Here is a 15,766-nt window from a genome sequence, read left to right as displayed (position 1 = left end):
GATGCACGTGCCCCCCTCCCCCAGACGCTTAAGTATATACAAGATTTTTAACACGGTTATCATGACGTTCGTTTTATTTAGTTTATACGGAGCCCCAATAATTTAATTTAATATTAATAACCTTCATGTCAAAATAAAGAGAATTGCTCTACAGTAATTGTTATATTTTGTTTTAAATCTCAATTATGAAAATATTTGTGAGACCCTTGTGCATCCCATTAAAAAAATCCTGGATCTGGTCTTATGGGAATAGCTTGGAAGTATTCTCCGTTTGTCATTGAAGGGGGCTCGGGGATGAGATGTTAATGGACTGGGTAAGTTGGGGTGGGGAACCGGCCGGTATGTCTCTTTGGTCCTTGTCCCAGATGGAGACTGCTACATGGGATGAGGCGAGCGCTTTGGTTTTCGGATCGGGAGGTGTGGGAGTCTTTGCCGGGTGTTTTGTAGCCCAGCTCCCCGGTTGGCCTCAATGCTCCGAAGCGAATGGTCCCAGGATCTTTACCGCTTTGGCGAGTGGCTGCATCAGGCCGCCGTGGATAGTATGGTAGCGGAGAGCGCTTAACGCAATCCAATCGCGCAGGAGAAATAAATAGCCCTCAGCTTCCTCTTGGTTTTGAGGGGTTGTATTTCTTTATTCAGGAGGCTGTTTCTATATTACCCTACCCCTTCCTCATTGCTCTTGAGCTGAGTAACGCATGTGACACAAATATAAAAATCAGAAGGGGATAGCGAGTTCTATCCCATCTTTAAGTTCTCAGTTATTTTAATATGGTGATCAATGATTACTTAACCGGAAGACTCGAATGCCCTTCATCCCTTGGCCAAGCTTATTTCTCTGCTATGCGACTACCTTAATTCAATATAGTCACAAAAAGTGTAATATTACATAGTATTCGTCCTTGCGAGCAAGCAAAAGATGCCTTATTATGACTTTATTCCTTTCGACCAGTATTGGAAGTTTTAGAAGCGTTGCATTACGGTGTGCAGTAGGAATTAAAATTTCGTCATATCCCCGATTTTCTTCCGTCGTTTTACATCATATATATCCGGAAAATTACTAAAACAGTGACTTAAACCGCAAGGTAAAAATCTTTATACTTAAGATATAGGCTTATACTAACAAGGTTATTTTCAGTTATATTATATTTTTTATTATATATAATATTTTGCCATACTTTCTAATTAGGGGAATGCGGCCCGAAAAAAAAGATATCTCGGTTGGGATTTATTCTTCCTATCAGCAACACTTTCATGAAATAATTGGATTCCTTGACACAAAGCCTGCGCCGGTGAATATAGACTTCCAAATCTAATTCCGCGAAGATGAGGTGGAATTATTTATTTTTTTCCTGGCAATCGAACGCGGTCGCATTTTCGAGGGGAGCGTGTGTGTTAACCATCCAGCCGTTGATCGCAGCGGAGTGGAGTGGATTTAAATTTATCCGCCCGCCGCTGTTGCTGCTCCATTCACCGCCCAAGTGTTCTTTCCACTCGGGTTGTGCGTGGGCTATGGAACGCACGCCAATTCGTGGATCGGGATCACCGAAATAAACTGGATGGAGATGCCACTCGCCCATCTTCTGGAAACTTCTAAATTTGCTCGTTCCGGCGGCGGAGCGGGTGTTGTTGCAAAACGGCTGCGTTACGCGTCCCGCTCTGCTCCAGTGAGTGAGTGAGCGCGGAACTCTGAGAATGCGCAGAGGAACAATGTGGTCTGGGGCCTGGCGGCGACTTCGCCCTTGTAACTCTCGTCGCCTGTTGCGTCAGGCGCGTGAGCTGTGCCGCACTCGCGGTCCACGTGAGGCAGGCCTGGAATTGATGAACATTCCATTTGTATTCGGAAAATTATACTTACTTTCGAGTGATGATAAACTTTCTCTCATTGAAGTCAGCTTTTCCCGGAGATGTATCGAGGTACAGCATAATGAATTACGCACAAAGATATAGTCCTGTCCATTTTATTTAAAATTCACACACTCTATTACACGTGTTTCGATTGGCTTTCAATGTATTTATACATTTGAAGCCAATTATTACACGTGTAGTAGATTCTATAAAATTAAGTGGAATTTACGATATCTTTGTATATCACTTCCTCACATTGCTTGAAGTGGCCGTACCGGTTGAACCACGCGTATTTCTTGGCTATTAGAGTAGTTTTTTTCGACCAAGTACATATATTTATATTCATAGCTTGGTCCGGATCTGGTCTGGCACTTACATGGGTTCATTTGCACAATTAAATGCATAAATTTACTTTTGAATCAGTTAATTTGGTCTACTTTGTTAAACCATTTCTATCGGGGTGTTATGTAGTATTGGTTTTTCGGTATAATTTTTCAAGGTCTATATATCGTAATTTGTAAGATCGTAATTGAATATTGAAAAATTTAATTTATGACCGTTATTTTATTATCACTCACACATTTTGTGACTACGGATACATATTGTAATGTATTTACCATAATAGAGTTTATCATTTAATCCTAATACCTCATTCATGAGCGGGAATAATCTTGTTTATATGGGTCGATTTTTTTGTAGATTGATCGGGCAAAAATTTAAAAAAGTCATTGTATCTTCGTGTCGACTTATCCGATTTCAGTCAGTCCATAATTCTCAGCATAGGCTCGTGAGGCTTTCACGATCTTTTAGCTTTTGCCGTAAGTGATATCCTTTTCGTGGGCGTTTATAGTGTGTCCCCAATTTTCGAGGACCATTCTGAAACAATCGTCGTCTGAGGGACCAGCCCTGTTTCACATTTGGTTCACCACCCCAAATATACATCACCTTGCCCCGAATACCGTACCAGAATGAAAGCCGGGTGATGGTAGGTCCTGATTTTATGCAATTGTGGACTTGGCAGAGTTGCGTTGGGCTCTCGAATGATGACGTGGCCAAACACTAGAAGCCCTTGATTAACATAATTCGTCCAATTCGTCGTTGTATTGAACTAGTTTTTGGATTTTGAACATTAGGGACTGGTTAACGGCTATTAATATCTTTCATACCTCATTGAAACCATCTTATATTAAAGTTAATACGATTTTATGTCACTTTTTGGACAATGTTGGTAATGGTTGAGCCAGTTCAAACCAACTGGACTCAATACGGCAATTTGACTCGAAGCAGTGAGTTTATAGTCTAATTGATCGATCGCACTACGCGAAAATCACATATATTTCATATGGAAGTCTTATGCTTCTTTTTTGATACCGGATGACTTGCAGCTTCTACATCAGTTGGTCGCTAGTTTAAGATTTCTACTATTTTTCCAAAATTCATTGTTATTTCTTTGATTGAAATCTTTTCAATTAATTTTTCCATTTTGTGGGTCATATGAACTAGATTTAATATAACACATTTGAGTTTCTTGTAGCATATGGTTTAGTCTTAAATGATTTAAAAGATTTTTTTTGGTGGTAGGTATGAAATAGAGACGACTTACAAAGTTGCCGCAACGGAGGGCTTTCAATAGTCACCATAGGTTGTTATAGTTGTTAGATTAATTTTATTCCGTAAATGATCAAAACCTAATGCGCCTTGTGTCTTTCCTTTCAGCAGTTGACTCCACCGGTTACCTGGGAAAGTAGGAGACATGAGGCCGCGTCCTGAAGGCGACGCCCAGCCCAACATCCTAAAAGATGAAAACAAAAGAAGGATCAGGCGTGCATTTTTCAACTCGTCAAATGGGAGAGACGTATTCCGTTTGCTGCATTTGAACGTGGTGGCGTCGTCGGCCTAACTGCCTAACCGCTCATTTTTGGGTTACCGGCGTAGGCAAGGGCCCACTTTCCCGCACTCAACAACACCTGAATATATATCGCCATCCAGAAGAAGAAGAAGAAGAAGGATCCGTGTACGCGGATTTTTATCGCCTTTAAACATTTGTAAATGCTCATGTTCTTTTTAAGTTTGCTCTTTTAATTATTCTCTAGTCAGCACAAAACGAATGATTGGTTTCAGTTTGTTTTCAACCGGAACAAAAAAACAAACATCTCGAAACGTGTACATACAAATTAGGAACAAAAAACTACTTAGTTCAATGTGTTTTTTTTTAATTAGGTGATATATAACAATATATGCATTGGGTTTTTTAAAGAGCTAGAATGAAGGCTGATTTTTTATACTTGATATTCAGAAAGTCATATTCCCTGAAATGGTTGTTAATTTTTTAAAAAGAGAGTAGAGTGGATACGTGGTTATTTATGTACATATAAGTGTGATAGTGAGAGGCGTCGTCACTTGGGGGAGCTAGCATTGAACCGCGGCTTTGCCAGGAATTATGAGAATTAGGACTGATATTATGTGGAATTAATATTGTTCCTCAATACAAGACAGCTTTTAAAAAATATATTGAATCGATTATTATACCATTTTAAAAAAGAAAAAAATTTTAAGGGATGGGAGAAAGAAAAAGAGATGATTGGCCGCTGGTTGAGAAATACTCTTGGTCCCATCATTTGTTACGCCCCGCGTGTCGATGGCAAAAAACGACTGTTTTTATCGTAATATTATTATAATAGTTATTCGTGTGGTTTCTTGTTTGTTTGTCCTGCTCGGCGCCGACTCGACGATGTTTGTTATCCGCATCAAAAAACGGTCGATAGTGGTGACGCCGGCTCACTTAATAATAATATACACCCTCGATGTGGCCCGGTTGGCAAATGTTTTCTTTTTTTTTAATTAAAGTATATATTTAATCTTATTGCTCAAACATTTCCCACCAATTACATCCGTCACCAGGGATATCCCATTAGTTTCTATTCCTACGGGAAAATGATATTTACAAACTCTTTGTTTCCGTTTTTGTCTTCAATCGCAATCGTTACCGACAAAATACTCCATATTATATGCCCGCCATTTTGTTCGAGAGGAGTGAAAGAATGAGGTGATGAATGTGAATGGAAGGTAAAAATGGAAACGTGTTTTGTACATAGTCTGCGTGGGCCGACCGATCTCGTCTTTCCAGGCTTTTAATGTTAAGTTTTCCTGAGGCGTTTATGACGGAGATGTTTCGTTTCCCCCTGTACCGAATCGGGTGCCAACTAGGACATGCTGTGGTCCATTATCTTGCCGAGAGGTAAAGGAAAAAAAATCCTGAAAAACCTTTTGTATATATTTGATAAATTTGTATATATTATAATGTATATTGCCATTGTTCAATGGTTATCCCCCAAACACAAATCCCTCCCTTTTTCTGTGTATTTGGAGAATGATTCTTTGTTCCACTGCCGAAAGTGCAGATCTGTATTTTTTTAACGCATTGCCTTTAATTATTTTACGTAGAATGTGTCGTGGCGCCCATCTCTTCATGCCTACTAGTGTATTCTGAGGGGGGCTTTCATCATTGTTCATATCATTTTATTCATTAAAATGGAAAAGTGGAAAATTAAAAATGTTCTTTTATTTGTATTTTTAACCAACCTGCATGGTCCTCTGTGTTTGCTCAAAGCATCTTGGAATGGTGTAAACTGAGTGCAAAAACCTCAATTATACGGAACGCATTCAATTTCCATGTTTTTTTTCCACGAAATTGCAATAGAGGATCCTGAAGTCTAAATGTGTTGTCAACCACCGCGAATTTGAATGGGTTTACAGAAGTCACCACTCGCGTCGCAGCCGGATAAATTTATCCGAATTTCACGGGGAAATAAGGTATAATTTGGGGAATTGACCGATGTCTATACACATGATGATGTGGTTTTCAAATCAATTAATTTTCAATGCATTTCCTCGAAACGACAAAAAATATACAGAAAAACACTGGAAAAAAGTGGATTGCATCGCACTTTTCACCGCTTCGCGGACATTTTTGAAATTATTTTAAATTAAAATTTGGCCGAAGTGGCAACAGAAATCAACCTTCTGTGGGATAGAATTGGGTCTCTTCTATGCAGTCCCCTTAGATTTTCTATGAAAACTCTTAACAAAATGGAAAATTTTTCTCCTTAAGGATGGTCACCAATTAGCTCAAGACCAAACGTTAAATATCACTGATAACTTCAGGCTTTACCTTGTGAAACCTCTCCATATTGGAAATAAAGAAAAAAAAATTTGAAGGTTCACTATTATTTCACTATGGACGCGACCCGGGATTCGTAACTTGGTTACATCGTCAGGTGGCTGATCTTACATGAATCTTAAAAACCCGGGTCGTGCCCATAATTAAATAATAGTGAACCTTACAAAGTTTTATTTCTTTATTTCCAAACGTTAAAGTTGCCATATTTTTAATGAGCATGAAAGTAACTACTGAAGGTGACTCAGTTTTAACCACTCAGTATAGCACAAATGTGTGTGCATGAGAACCCGGACGTCAGTTCATAGTTAATAGTTAGTTAGACAGAAGTTCATAGTTAATATTAAGCAAAATAATCTAATTTTCCCAATCTATAACTGCATTAGTAACTGCGGAGTAGGCTTCAGCCTGGTAGTTGAGCTTTATCATAATTGAATCATTAGGGCAAAGAAATATATTGAACTTTTGGGTCGGGAATATGGTTCTATTCAAATGGTATTTTTATATTCAAGTCATAATATTTCTCTGTGTTAAGGAAGCATTTGGAGGAGATTGTTGACAGTCATCAATACTATGGTTTGTGTGGTACTTCATGGGAACAAAGATTCTTAATCTTTATTAACATAGGAAAATTTTTAATATTCTAATTTTTGGAGATAGATTGCTAAATATTCTGTCATGAAAATCAACCAAGTACAAACACTACCACATCAGCGGTGATAAAAACTCGTCGATGACGACAGCCATTCGATTTTGTGATCGAAATAAATTCTTCATTTTTTGTGCGAGCTCACTGTCGTGTTTAACTTCATGTTATGTTTATACTTCTATTTGGACTGTAAAATCCTGCTTTTGCTCACATCGAAAATATGAGTCGTACTTTTCACCATAATATATGCCTTCTCTTCTCACGGGGCTGAGCCCAAATATTCACTTCCCCCTCCCTGGGGTCATTGGTTCGTGGAAGCGAGCTCTTCTATTTATTCAACACTTCAGTTTTGGTCACGATGCACCGGTCTTTTGGAGATTTCAGATTTACATTCAGACCGCACGACGGAATGGTGCCACATATCCATGAACTTCATGAGACCAACGCACCTGTATAGCTTAAGGAGTTGTGTCAGAATATCAGAGTGGAATGAAAAAGTAATCAATCTGGTAGCGTATCAGTCATAAAAATAAAGATAACGTTGTAACCTCAAAATTCAATATTCTTGTGAAGAATGGAGAAAGTTAGTGGACTAAATGATATGCTGGTAGTTTTTTTCGGGTTTATATTTTGCTAAAAGGAATTATCTCCAACAACTTTCGTCAGCTGACCTTGCTTCAAGCATTATTTTTATGACTCGGGAATTTTTCAGGGACCCAAATTGAAACCATGATATCTATCTTCTTACTGGGGTAGATTAAGTTCCCTGTTTTTGGAAGATCGGTTCAAGTGGTATTCAATACCTCCCAGCGGTAAAGTGACTAGCGTCCGATAAGTCCAGACAGGCGGCTTTTAATTATAAATCAATTACTTTTCATCATTATTGGTTAAAATAGTGGAATAAAACCTTTCATTTGAGATCCGCCTAAAAAATGACCATGTTTTCAAAGTTTTCAAAATTTTATGCATAACGGGGTAGAGGGAGCGGCCCTTTATTCACCACCTAATCAATTGATCTGAAAATGGGTGAGATTGCGCTATCGTACTATTGATACTGGCTCAAAGCTATCGTTTCCACTCTGAGATGGACGTCTTTATTGAATGAAACCAGAACATTGCGATGAATTCATTCATCTTCAATTCCTAACTTCTGTGTCAAGCTTCCATTGTTGAAGATAATCGCCTCGGTCACTGGGGAAAATTACAAAATTAAACCTGAGGAATGCTGCTTAACGATCATGACATCACTTAAGTTTCCATTTCATACGTGAAAATCACGATAGAGAAATTAAGTTTACTGCAATTAATAAAATAAATCTTTCCAAAAATTATTTATGAAATTTTTTATGTTATCTCTGAAAATAAATCTTTTATCATAAAAAATACGCATTTAAAAACTGACGATTATTCGGAGTCCTTGTATAGCTAGGATACCATTCTCTCTGTGGACAGCATAAAATGAATGAAAATATCTCAAAAACAATCACCACAAGTTTCATATATCCTTCAATCACTGCACATTACGTTATTCAGTATTTTCATGGCAACGGCTAAGTGCATCCAACAAAATGTTTCCGTTGCCAGATCTCAGTCACTAAGGAGTTGCGACTCCATGGTTGTGGACAAAAGAATGTTTGAAATTGTCACCCCTACCACCTTCTGAGGCATTGTAGATGCTTCCTGAAACACCCTGTATATAATCCCTTCGATTGTCAGCAAGTACGTTACGTTATGCAAATACGCCCCGAAAATGTACATGAGTTAGTATATACTGAGGTGGTGAACTTGTATTGGAATTCGGACTTGTTCTTTCATCCAGCACATCTCAGTTCAACACGTCTCTCCCCCAGTGGCGGATACAGATGGGGGGCGCAGGGGTCGCGCCCCCCCCTTGCGGGCCCACCCGTATTGCCAAATATTGCAGAACTACAATTATAACTTTTTTATGTTATAATATGGCATTGCCTTGTATGCAATAAATTTAACTAAAATTTTCTTAAACTCTACATGTGACTTGATTATTTTTTATCAGGATAAAAGTAAAGGTAACTCAAGATATCTTTTGCGCCCTCTCCCCTTCGAGTTTTTTCTGTATCCGCTACTGCTCTCCCCACCCCTTGAATATATCTCTGCCCCCACTCCGATCTTCCATATTTGTGCTTATCCTTCTCCTCCCGCGACTGGCTCCAAAGTGAGTGTCGCTTTACATCAGAAGATGAAGTAACGCAGATTCATCTTGCGATATGTTGAGTGTTCCTAAATTTTAAAGAAAGAATTTATGCACTCACCTAGGTCGTCTGGAGGTATTTATATTCTGAATTTAGAAATTTATATCCTAATTCCATTTAAAATGAAAATGTAACCTCACATGGCTTTTTGAGTGCCTAAGTTACTTATGCAAAAAAAAGTATCGAAGCAGGATATTTTATTCCTAGTTTAATTTGGCATTTGGCTACTCTTGTCTAAAGTCACTAAAATTCTAATTAGCCTCTAGCATTCTAGGTTTATCAATTTTTCATCAAGATCATTCTATTCTTAATTAATAGATTCCGTTTGCGGCTTCAAATTCGCTTACAGTATGCAGCATAAATACAAAGATTTTTTATAAAATAATGATGATTACAACGATTTTCTTCAATAATGAAGCTATCACTTAAATCAGTTCGAAAACAATTTTTAGTGCATGGTATCCGTATAATATTACAATATATAGTGGATTATATTCAGTTTTCGTTAGGTTATTTTTACTAATTAAGTCAATGTACACCTACATTTTACAAGGCTTCCTTGAGGATATTTTATTCCAGTTTATGAACAATCTCTGTATCAACGTTAATTTGGAAACTAAATGCTCATAGTATTAAAAGCTATCTTCCGTTGTTTTACTGCATTGTATTTCGTTTTCACAGTAATCTGCCACTTTTTTGCGTTTCTTTGCACAAGACGATATAAACATCCAATCTCTGGTATATTTTCTGTCGTTATCAAGAACTCAGACTTTCAAAATGGTTTTTTTTTATCAATGTACCTATTATTTTTTGATCGCTGGAAACTTATGTAACCAGAAAGCTGGTTTTTGATTGCTCACCCAGAAGAAAGAATTACTCTTTTTTGCGATTGGTCAACCCATGGCAGTAAGTAGAACGATGAGGTTACAGAGTTAAATAAGAGTTATTCCTTCCACAATGTTCCTGAGGTTCGTTGTGAAGTCTCTCTCCCTTATCTACGTCGCATGCCCTAGTTCAAGCATCTTGTCTTACGTTCTAAAAACTCTAATGTTCAGCGTGAACCGACCTTTTATCCCTTCCCCTCCGGGTCACCAAAATATATATTTCGCACCATCTCCCCCCCCCCCTTCTCCTTTGAAGTCCCCTCTTGCCCTAGATTATCGGTTTCGTTCTTGTCTCCGGTCGTCATATCTGTCGCATTATTCTCGGTCCCCATAAAAAAAATTCTTCGCGCCCGCAGAAATTTAAAGCGCGGCGTCCGTAAAACTTTTTCGGGGCCAAAAATACGAGCGCTGCCCCAAGGCACGACGACCTCTTTTCCTGCTAACTATTTCCTTCCGTTTCTCCGCGGAATATCTTCCGTTATTTGCCGGGAAATCTCTCGATTCTCGAAGAAATCACAATCAAGTACAGGGTAAGATTAAAAAGCATTAGGACGGAATTAATGTAATTTTTAAAATATTGAATCAATCGGTACAAATCCTCAACATTCCTCACAATAGGTAGCATTTTTGTGCTTCAACACGAGCATGCTCCCCGCACTAAATTTATCGGCAATTCTTTCCACAAACCGGCCTTAAGATAGGAGTAAATTGCTGAATACTGGTGATCTGAGTAGGAATATAGCTCGTGAGTGTGGGAGCGATAGTCTAATTAACACACTCGCGTGCTAAAAAATGGATCATTTTAAGTTCATTGCAGGTTCAATTTCGTGGAGGCTTTACTACCAAAAGAATAATTCAATTGATACAAGGAACGTGGGATATTAAATATGTGATGTCAATCCATTTCAGAAATCAAATCGAATGCAAATGAAAAAATGAACCGTACGAAATGCAACTATATTGACATTGGATAAAAGCTCTAAAGTGCATTTGTGATTAGTCTTGAAGACTAATGCCGTAACGGTGGCGATGCTGATGCCACTTTAAAACGACAGACTGAATGATTTCAATCCGTACATCAATCTGGTCAAGGAAGACTGCCACCCCGTCGAAATAAAGTCGATAAAATAGTGAACTTCATGGTACCTTCCTGCTGGGTAATAGGGGTGATTCAGGAATGAATAAGCCGGTTCTGACTGAATTTTTATTTTGCAGACATCAGGACGCCTTAACTTTCACCATTTACTCCTTCATTGATTAACAAAAAACTTCATCCTGAGCTTGTTTATCCCTACTATTTCCTACCCTATTTCCCTACTATCGATGGAAGAACTCTTCGCTTCTCCTTTTATTCAATAGGCTTTTCCAAGATTTGGGGTGAAAGAAATTTTATACTTATCTCAAGGTAGATTTTTATACTTTTGGGTATGAAAAAGGATCGCGAAGGTGTCTTGTATTAAAATACCACGGAGTTAGGAGAAGGAATCGCTTAGTGAGAGAAAGAGCAGGCAAAATGTGTGGATAGAGAGAGTATTTAGTAGATAGAGGATACTGAAAGTTGCTGTAAGGGCAAAATCTTTTGAAAACGAGAAGAGCGGGGTTTGTGTTAATGATAATGCGAGGTACCAAAGATGAGGAAGAAGAGGAACGATGGAGCTTCCAAGAATGATACGGTCATATCGGATTGGCCATATCGTGAAACACATTTATTGGGTGAGAAACGTAATTGAGGGAAATACTGAAGGAAAAGTCCAACGAGGAAAACCAAGTAATGAGTAATGAAGGAGACAAGAAAAAAAACGGCAGGAAACAAGGAACTTGCTTGGGAAGGGGAGGAATGGAGGAATTCCGTGTATCAAGCCTAGAATTACCATATTATGAATAGGGTGGTTTCCTATATTTTTGCCTATATCGAACGATTATTACTCCTGGAATACGAATTTCACGCATTTAGATTTTTGAATGACGATATCTATTTTTTGCGATTACATGAAAAGTGAAAATTTTTAAGCGCGCGACAACGCGATGGCTAAGTATGAATGCTGGGAAAAGCCCGTGTGACGTCATTCTGGTTCCAACTGCCGCCATATGAGGCCACCTTGGTGCGAGGCTATTAGCACCGATACGATGCAAGCTCCTATCACGTAGCGCTTGGCTTAAATAAGGTTTATTAATGCCCTGTCAAACGGAAGAAACTTTCCGACCATAGGCAATTTTAATAGGTGATTATTAAGAAATGTTTCCCTGAGCTCTGTGCCACATGCATGCATTGGTAATCTCAGACGATGTAAAACTCCTGACTACTCGTGTAGCATGTAGGTTCCTGTGACGTTATGTGGAGTGGCATCGATTCGCCGCCAATCTGGCCTTTTTCAAATGAGTTTATGGTTAAAATTGGCCATTGACATTCGTCTTAACTGGGATATCTAATATCAAATAATTTGTATATTATGAATGCACTAATGTTGAGTAACTAATAGCAGTCAATGCCTTTCGTTTTCTTTGATGAAGGAAACTACTCTTAATAAAGAAGAGGAATATTAATGAAGAGGAATTCTAGAGCCGTGTGGTAAAAAAAGAGTACAAGTACAATATTTTGGGTGCATTAGCCAATATAAGCGTTTCGTTTCTTTATGAGAATACTTTAAAACCAGAATACCTAATGAAAATAATGATTTCTTCTCGCACTACCTAAACTTGTGAGAGAGAGTCATATGCCGACCGAACTAGCGATAATACTGGAATTCCGCGAAGGTGCCGCTCTATCCCTGGCAAAAAAGTGCTGAAACAATCCCTCGACGACAAGCAACTCGTCTGAGCATCTCGTCTTTCACGCTTCGTAGGGTCGCTGTGGAATTCCTGGCCATGAAACCGCTTTGCAACACCTAGAGCTCCATGAAGCAGTGCGCGGAGTTCTTAACACCTATTCAACCCTCTTTTATACAACTTAATTTGGAGATAGGTACTGCCTGGAAATCATAATTATTTCCGACCACCATGGCTGTTTCCGCAAGTTTTAGTCCTACTTGGAGTATTTGTGATCAATAAGTCATTGTTGCTTCAATCCTAATGGTTGAAAGTTATTTTCTACGCCAGGCGCTTAAGTACTAAATATTTGCAAAAACAACTGCAATTTAAATATTTTTAGAACTTTATACCTTGAGATAAAAATTAAATATTGAGGGAAATTAGAAAATGTTCAATTTCATGAACGATGATGATAAATAAATACATGTACTTGTTTGTTCGGGAAAGAAATAAACTTTTTGATCTAAATATGAATTATATTATATTTTTTCTAATTTTATTTGAAAGGCTGTTCTTTTATATTAAATTTTACATTCATTCAATTGAAATTCATACAATATCTTTTATACATTTTAAATAAACCAGAATGCAACAAAAGTGAAATTAAAGGGTACAATTAAACGCTCTATAGTTAATGAAGTTCTGTATTTCACACGTAATTCGACATGTTTCAGATGGACTTGCGGATAAAAAGGTGAAAAATGTTTACAATTTACTGCAATAAAAAAACTTCATTCTTGAGGTTAGTTGTAAATCTCTTCTCTTTGAAAATAGGGTCAAATACTGCACGAAATTGCTCGGATTCTTCGCCATCACTCATGATTGCGGAGTTAACTTGCCTGGTGGCGGTAACCATGTTTCATGGCTCGCACCCTTTCAGTGTGGGAGATTTTTATTTTTGGGGTGAAAGGAGGAGAAATTGATCGCTGACTGTGAAAGTCCGAACCGTCCATCCATAAATTTTGAGAGAAGGTTAGGACTTTGTTTTCCATTTCTTGAATGCGTGAGTGGACCTTTAAGCTAATTAAATCCAGAATGCATGACGAACAAGCGGATACGAATTGGGAAGAATTTAGGTTAGTTCTCCCGACTAAAAAAAAAGTCAGATGCGGCACTAAATATAATTTCTTCGAATCACTGCTTTTGGCTGGAAATAACTTTATTTTTACTTTATTTTCAAGTTATCATTTCCTACATGAAATGACACGCATACCCATTTTTTCTGAGTTTTTTTTTCGGAAATAGATCCAAATCCTTATATCTATATCGATATAAAACTACACCTCATTCCAGAAAAACGATTAAAACGCAACTTAAATTTGCAAAAAAATGCAAAATTAATTGAAAAATATCAATTTTTTAACGTAAAAAAAGAAATCCGCTGCAAATAATCATTTGACTTATACACGATTTGAATCCATATTTTCCATGCATCTTCGAATTTGTCTGTGAATTTTTACAATGTTACTTTTTAGTGCAGCAATAAATACAAACGAATATGAATTATCTATCAATTCTTTCATTGAATAATCAATCCAACCATTTTAAAATTTTCTTACCTAACAGTCAGTGCTTATATACTTCTACAGAAGTCATACGAAGGTGTAATGAGGTGAAAGATATTTTCTTAGGTGAAGACAATTCTTAGAGAATGTCATCTCAGATGGGGAACATTAAATTCTTAGCCATATTATTTCCCCAATAATTTTTTGATGCCTTTGTTAGTTTTTTTTTAAGTTGTTTTGAATAAATTAAAAAGGCTATGTCTCACAAATAATGATCTCAGGACGTGCGCAGAAGATTCGAAATACAGTATTTTTTACAGACTATTCCCTATATCAGTATATCAATTTTACAAGAAAGCCTAAAAGTATTTTTTTTAACGAATCATTCCCTTAAAGTTGTTGGAACTAAAAGGAAAATGCCTCCTATTTGTTCCTTTTTATCAATTATGGCGATCCTCTTGTGCTGAATACCACGGCCCTCACGGCGAAGACAAACAAAAGAATGCATTTTATCAATAAAGAACGAAATAAAAAGGGGAAAAAATTCGCGAGAAATTCGAACCTGCTTGCAAGCTGGCACTCTCTTTTTCGTTTAAATATGCCGATGAGCTGCACGTTTCACCCCCATCTGAGCGAGTGTTCGTTCCCACCGCTCTCCTCCCCTCTCTCTGCGCCTCTTCGCATTCGCCCTTGCTTGCCCTTCCGTCCTCTGTACTCTTACCCATCCCACCAACAAACACTGCACTCACCCTCCTCCGCGAATCCAACCCTCCTACTTTCCGCCATCATACCTCTCTTTACTCCCCCACTCTACATACACATCTCTCTCTCCTCTATCGCTCGCTTGATGATTTATTTGTGTCACTCATTAAGTGCACACTAACATTTCTTTACCAGTAACCAAACAGCGTGTTATAGCAATCATGGGGTCATGTTTTTATTCTTACCGTATTCATCTATACTCTTAACAAGTGATGAAACATAATCACACATACATTTATATTGTATGGTCCACAAATTTTGAATTGATCTGACCCAGGTATTGACACTGTCTCCCTTTGAGAATGACGTAGTGTTCATTGTCAAAACCTGGGTCAGACTAATAAAAATTTGGTGGAGCATACAATATTAATGTATCTGTGATCATGTTTCATGTTACACAGTTCCACCAGATATCGCCATCCACCGTTGGGTTGGTAAGCAGGTTATTTTTTTAATTGACCAACAATCCATAGCTCAACCTGAATAATAAAAGAAATAGGTCAAGAACACAACAACGAGTTATTCATAACGAAATGTTTTAGGTTTCGCTGCATTCAGTCTGAGGAGTCGTTTCCTTGAGAATGACACAGTAAGTGTCGGTTGGGTTGAATAAATATTGTGTGGACCGTTACTATGTCGTTATTGCACCCTCAGGTACTTTTTTAAAACGAACCAATCCATCATAGCATCAGATGCTTGCATAGTTGTGCTGGAGACTGGGTCGGTTAGTGACAAAAATTGGATTTTTCATTTTTGTTATCTTAAAATTCCAAAAACTTCTCGTTGCTTAATATTTATTACTACACGTTTGCGTAAACTTGTGCCGAAAAATATGATGAAGTTGCGTTGCACTCTACGGTGCATAAAAGGTGGGCTCTCGAGAGGGGATGCTGAAAACCGAGATAAAG

General features: G+C 37.9%; 1 protein-coding gene across 6 annotated transcripts in view; it reads left to right on the top strand.

Annotated features, from left to right (window-relative positions):
- LOC124155744 (protein phosphatase 1 regulatory subunit 3B-B) overlaps positions 1-5,399 on the top strand; it is a 72,505-nt gene extending 67,106 nt beyond the window's left edge. For 5 of the 6 annotated variants that reach the window (XM_046529818.1, XM_046529813.1, XM_046529815.1 and 2 more), the window contains exon 5: positions 3,562-5,399. The gene's annotated coding sequence lies outside the window, so the exon portion shown is untranslated. The remainder of the gene's footprint in view (positions 1-3,561) is intronic. The other variant, XM_046529814.1, reaches the window with a different exon arrangement.
- Positions 5,400-15,766: the final 10,367 nt, after the last annotated feature.

The sequence above is a fragment of the Ischnura elegans genome, chromosome 3 (genome assembly GCF_921293095.1).
Source record: "Ischnura elegans chromosome 3, ioIscEleg1.1, whole genome shotgun sequence".
NCBI lineage: Eukaryota > Metazoa > Arthropoda > Insecta > Odonata > Coenagrionidae > Ischnura > Ischnura elegans.
This window is presented reverse-complemented; position numbering and strand designations above follow the sequence as displayed.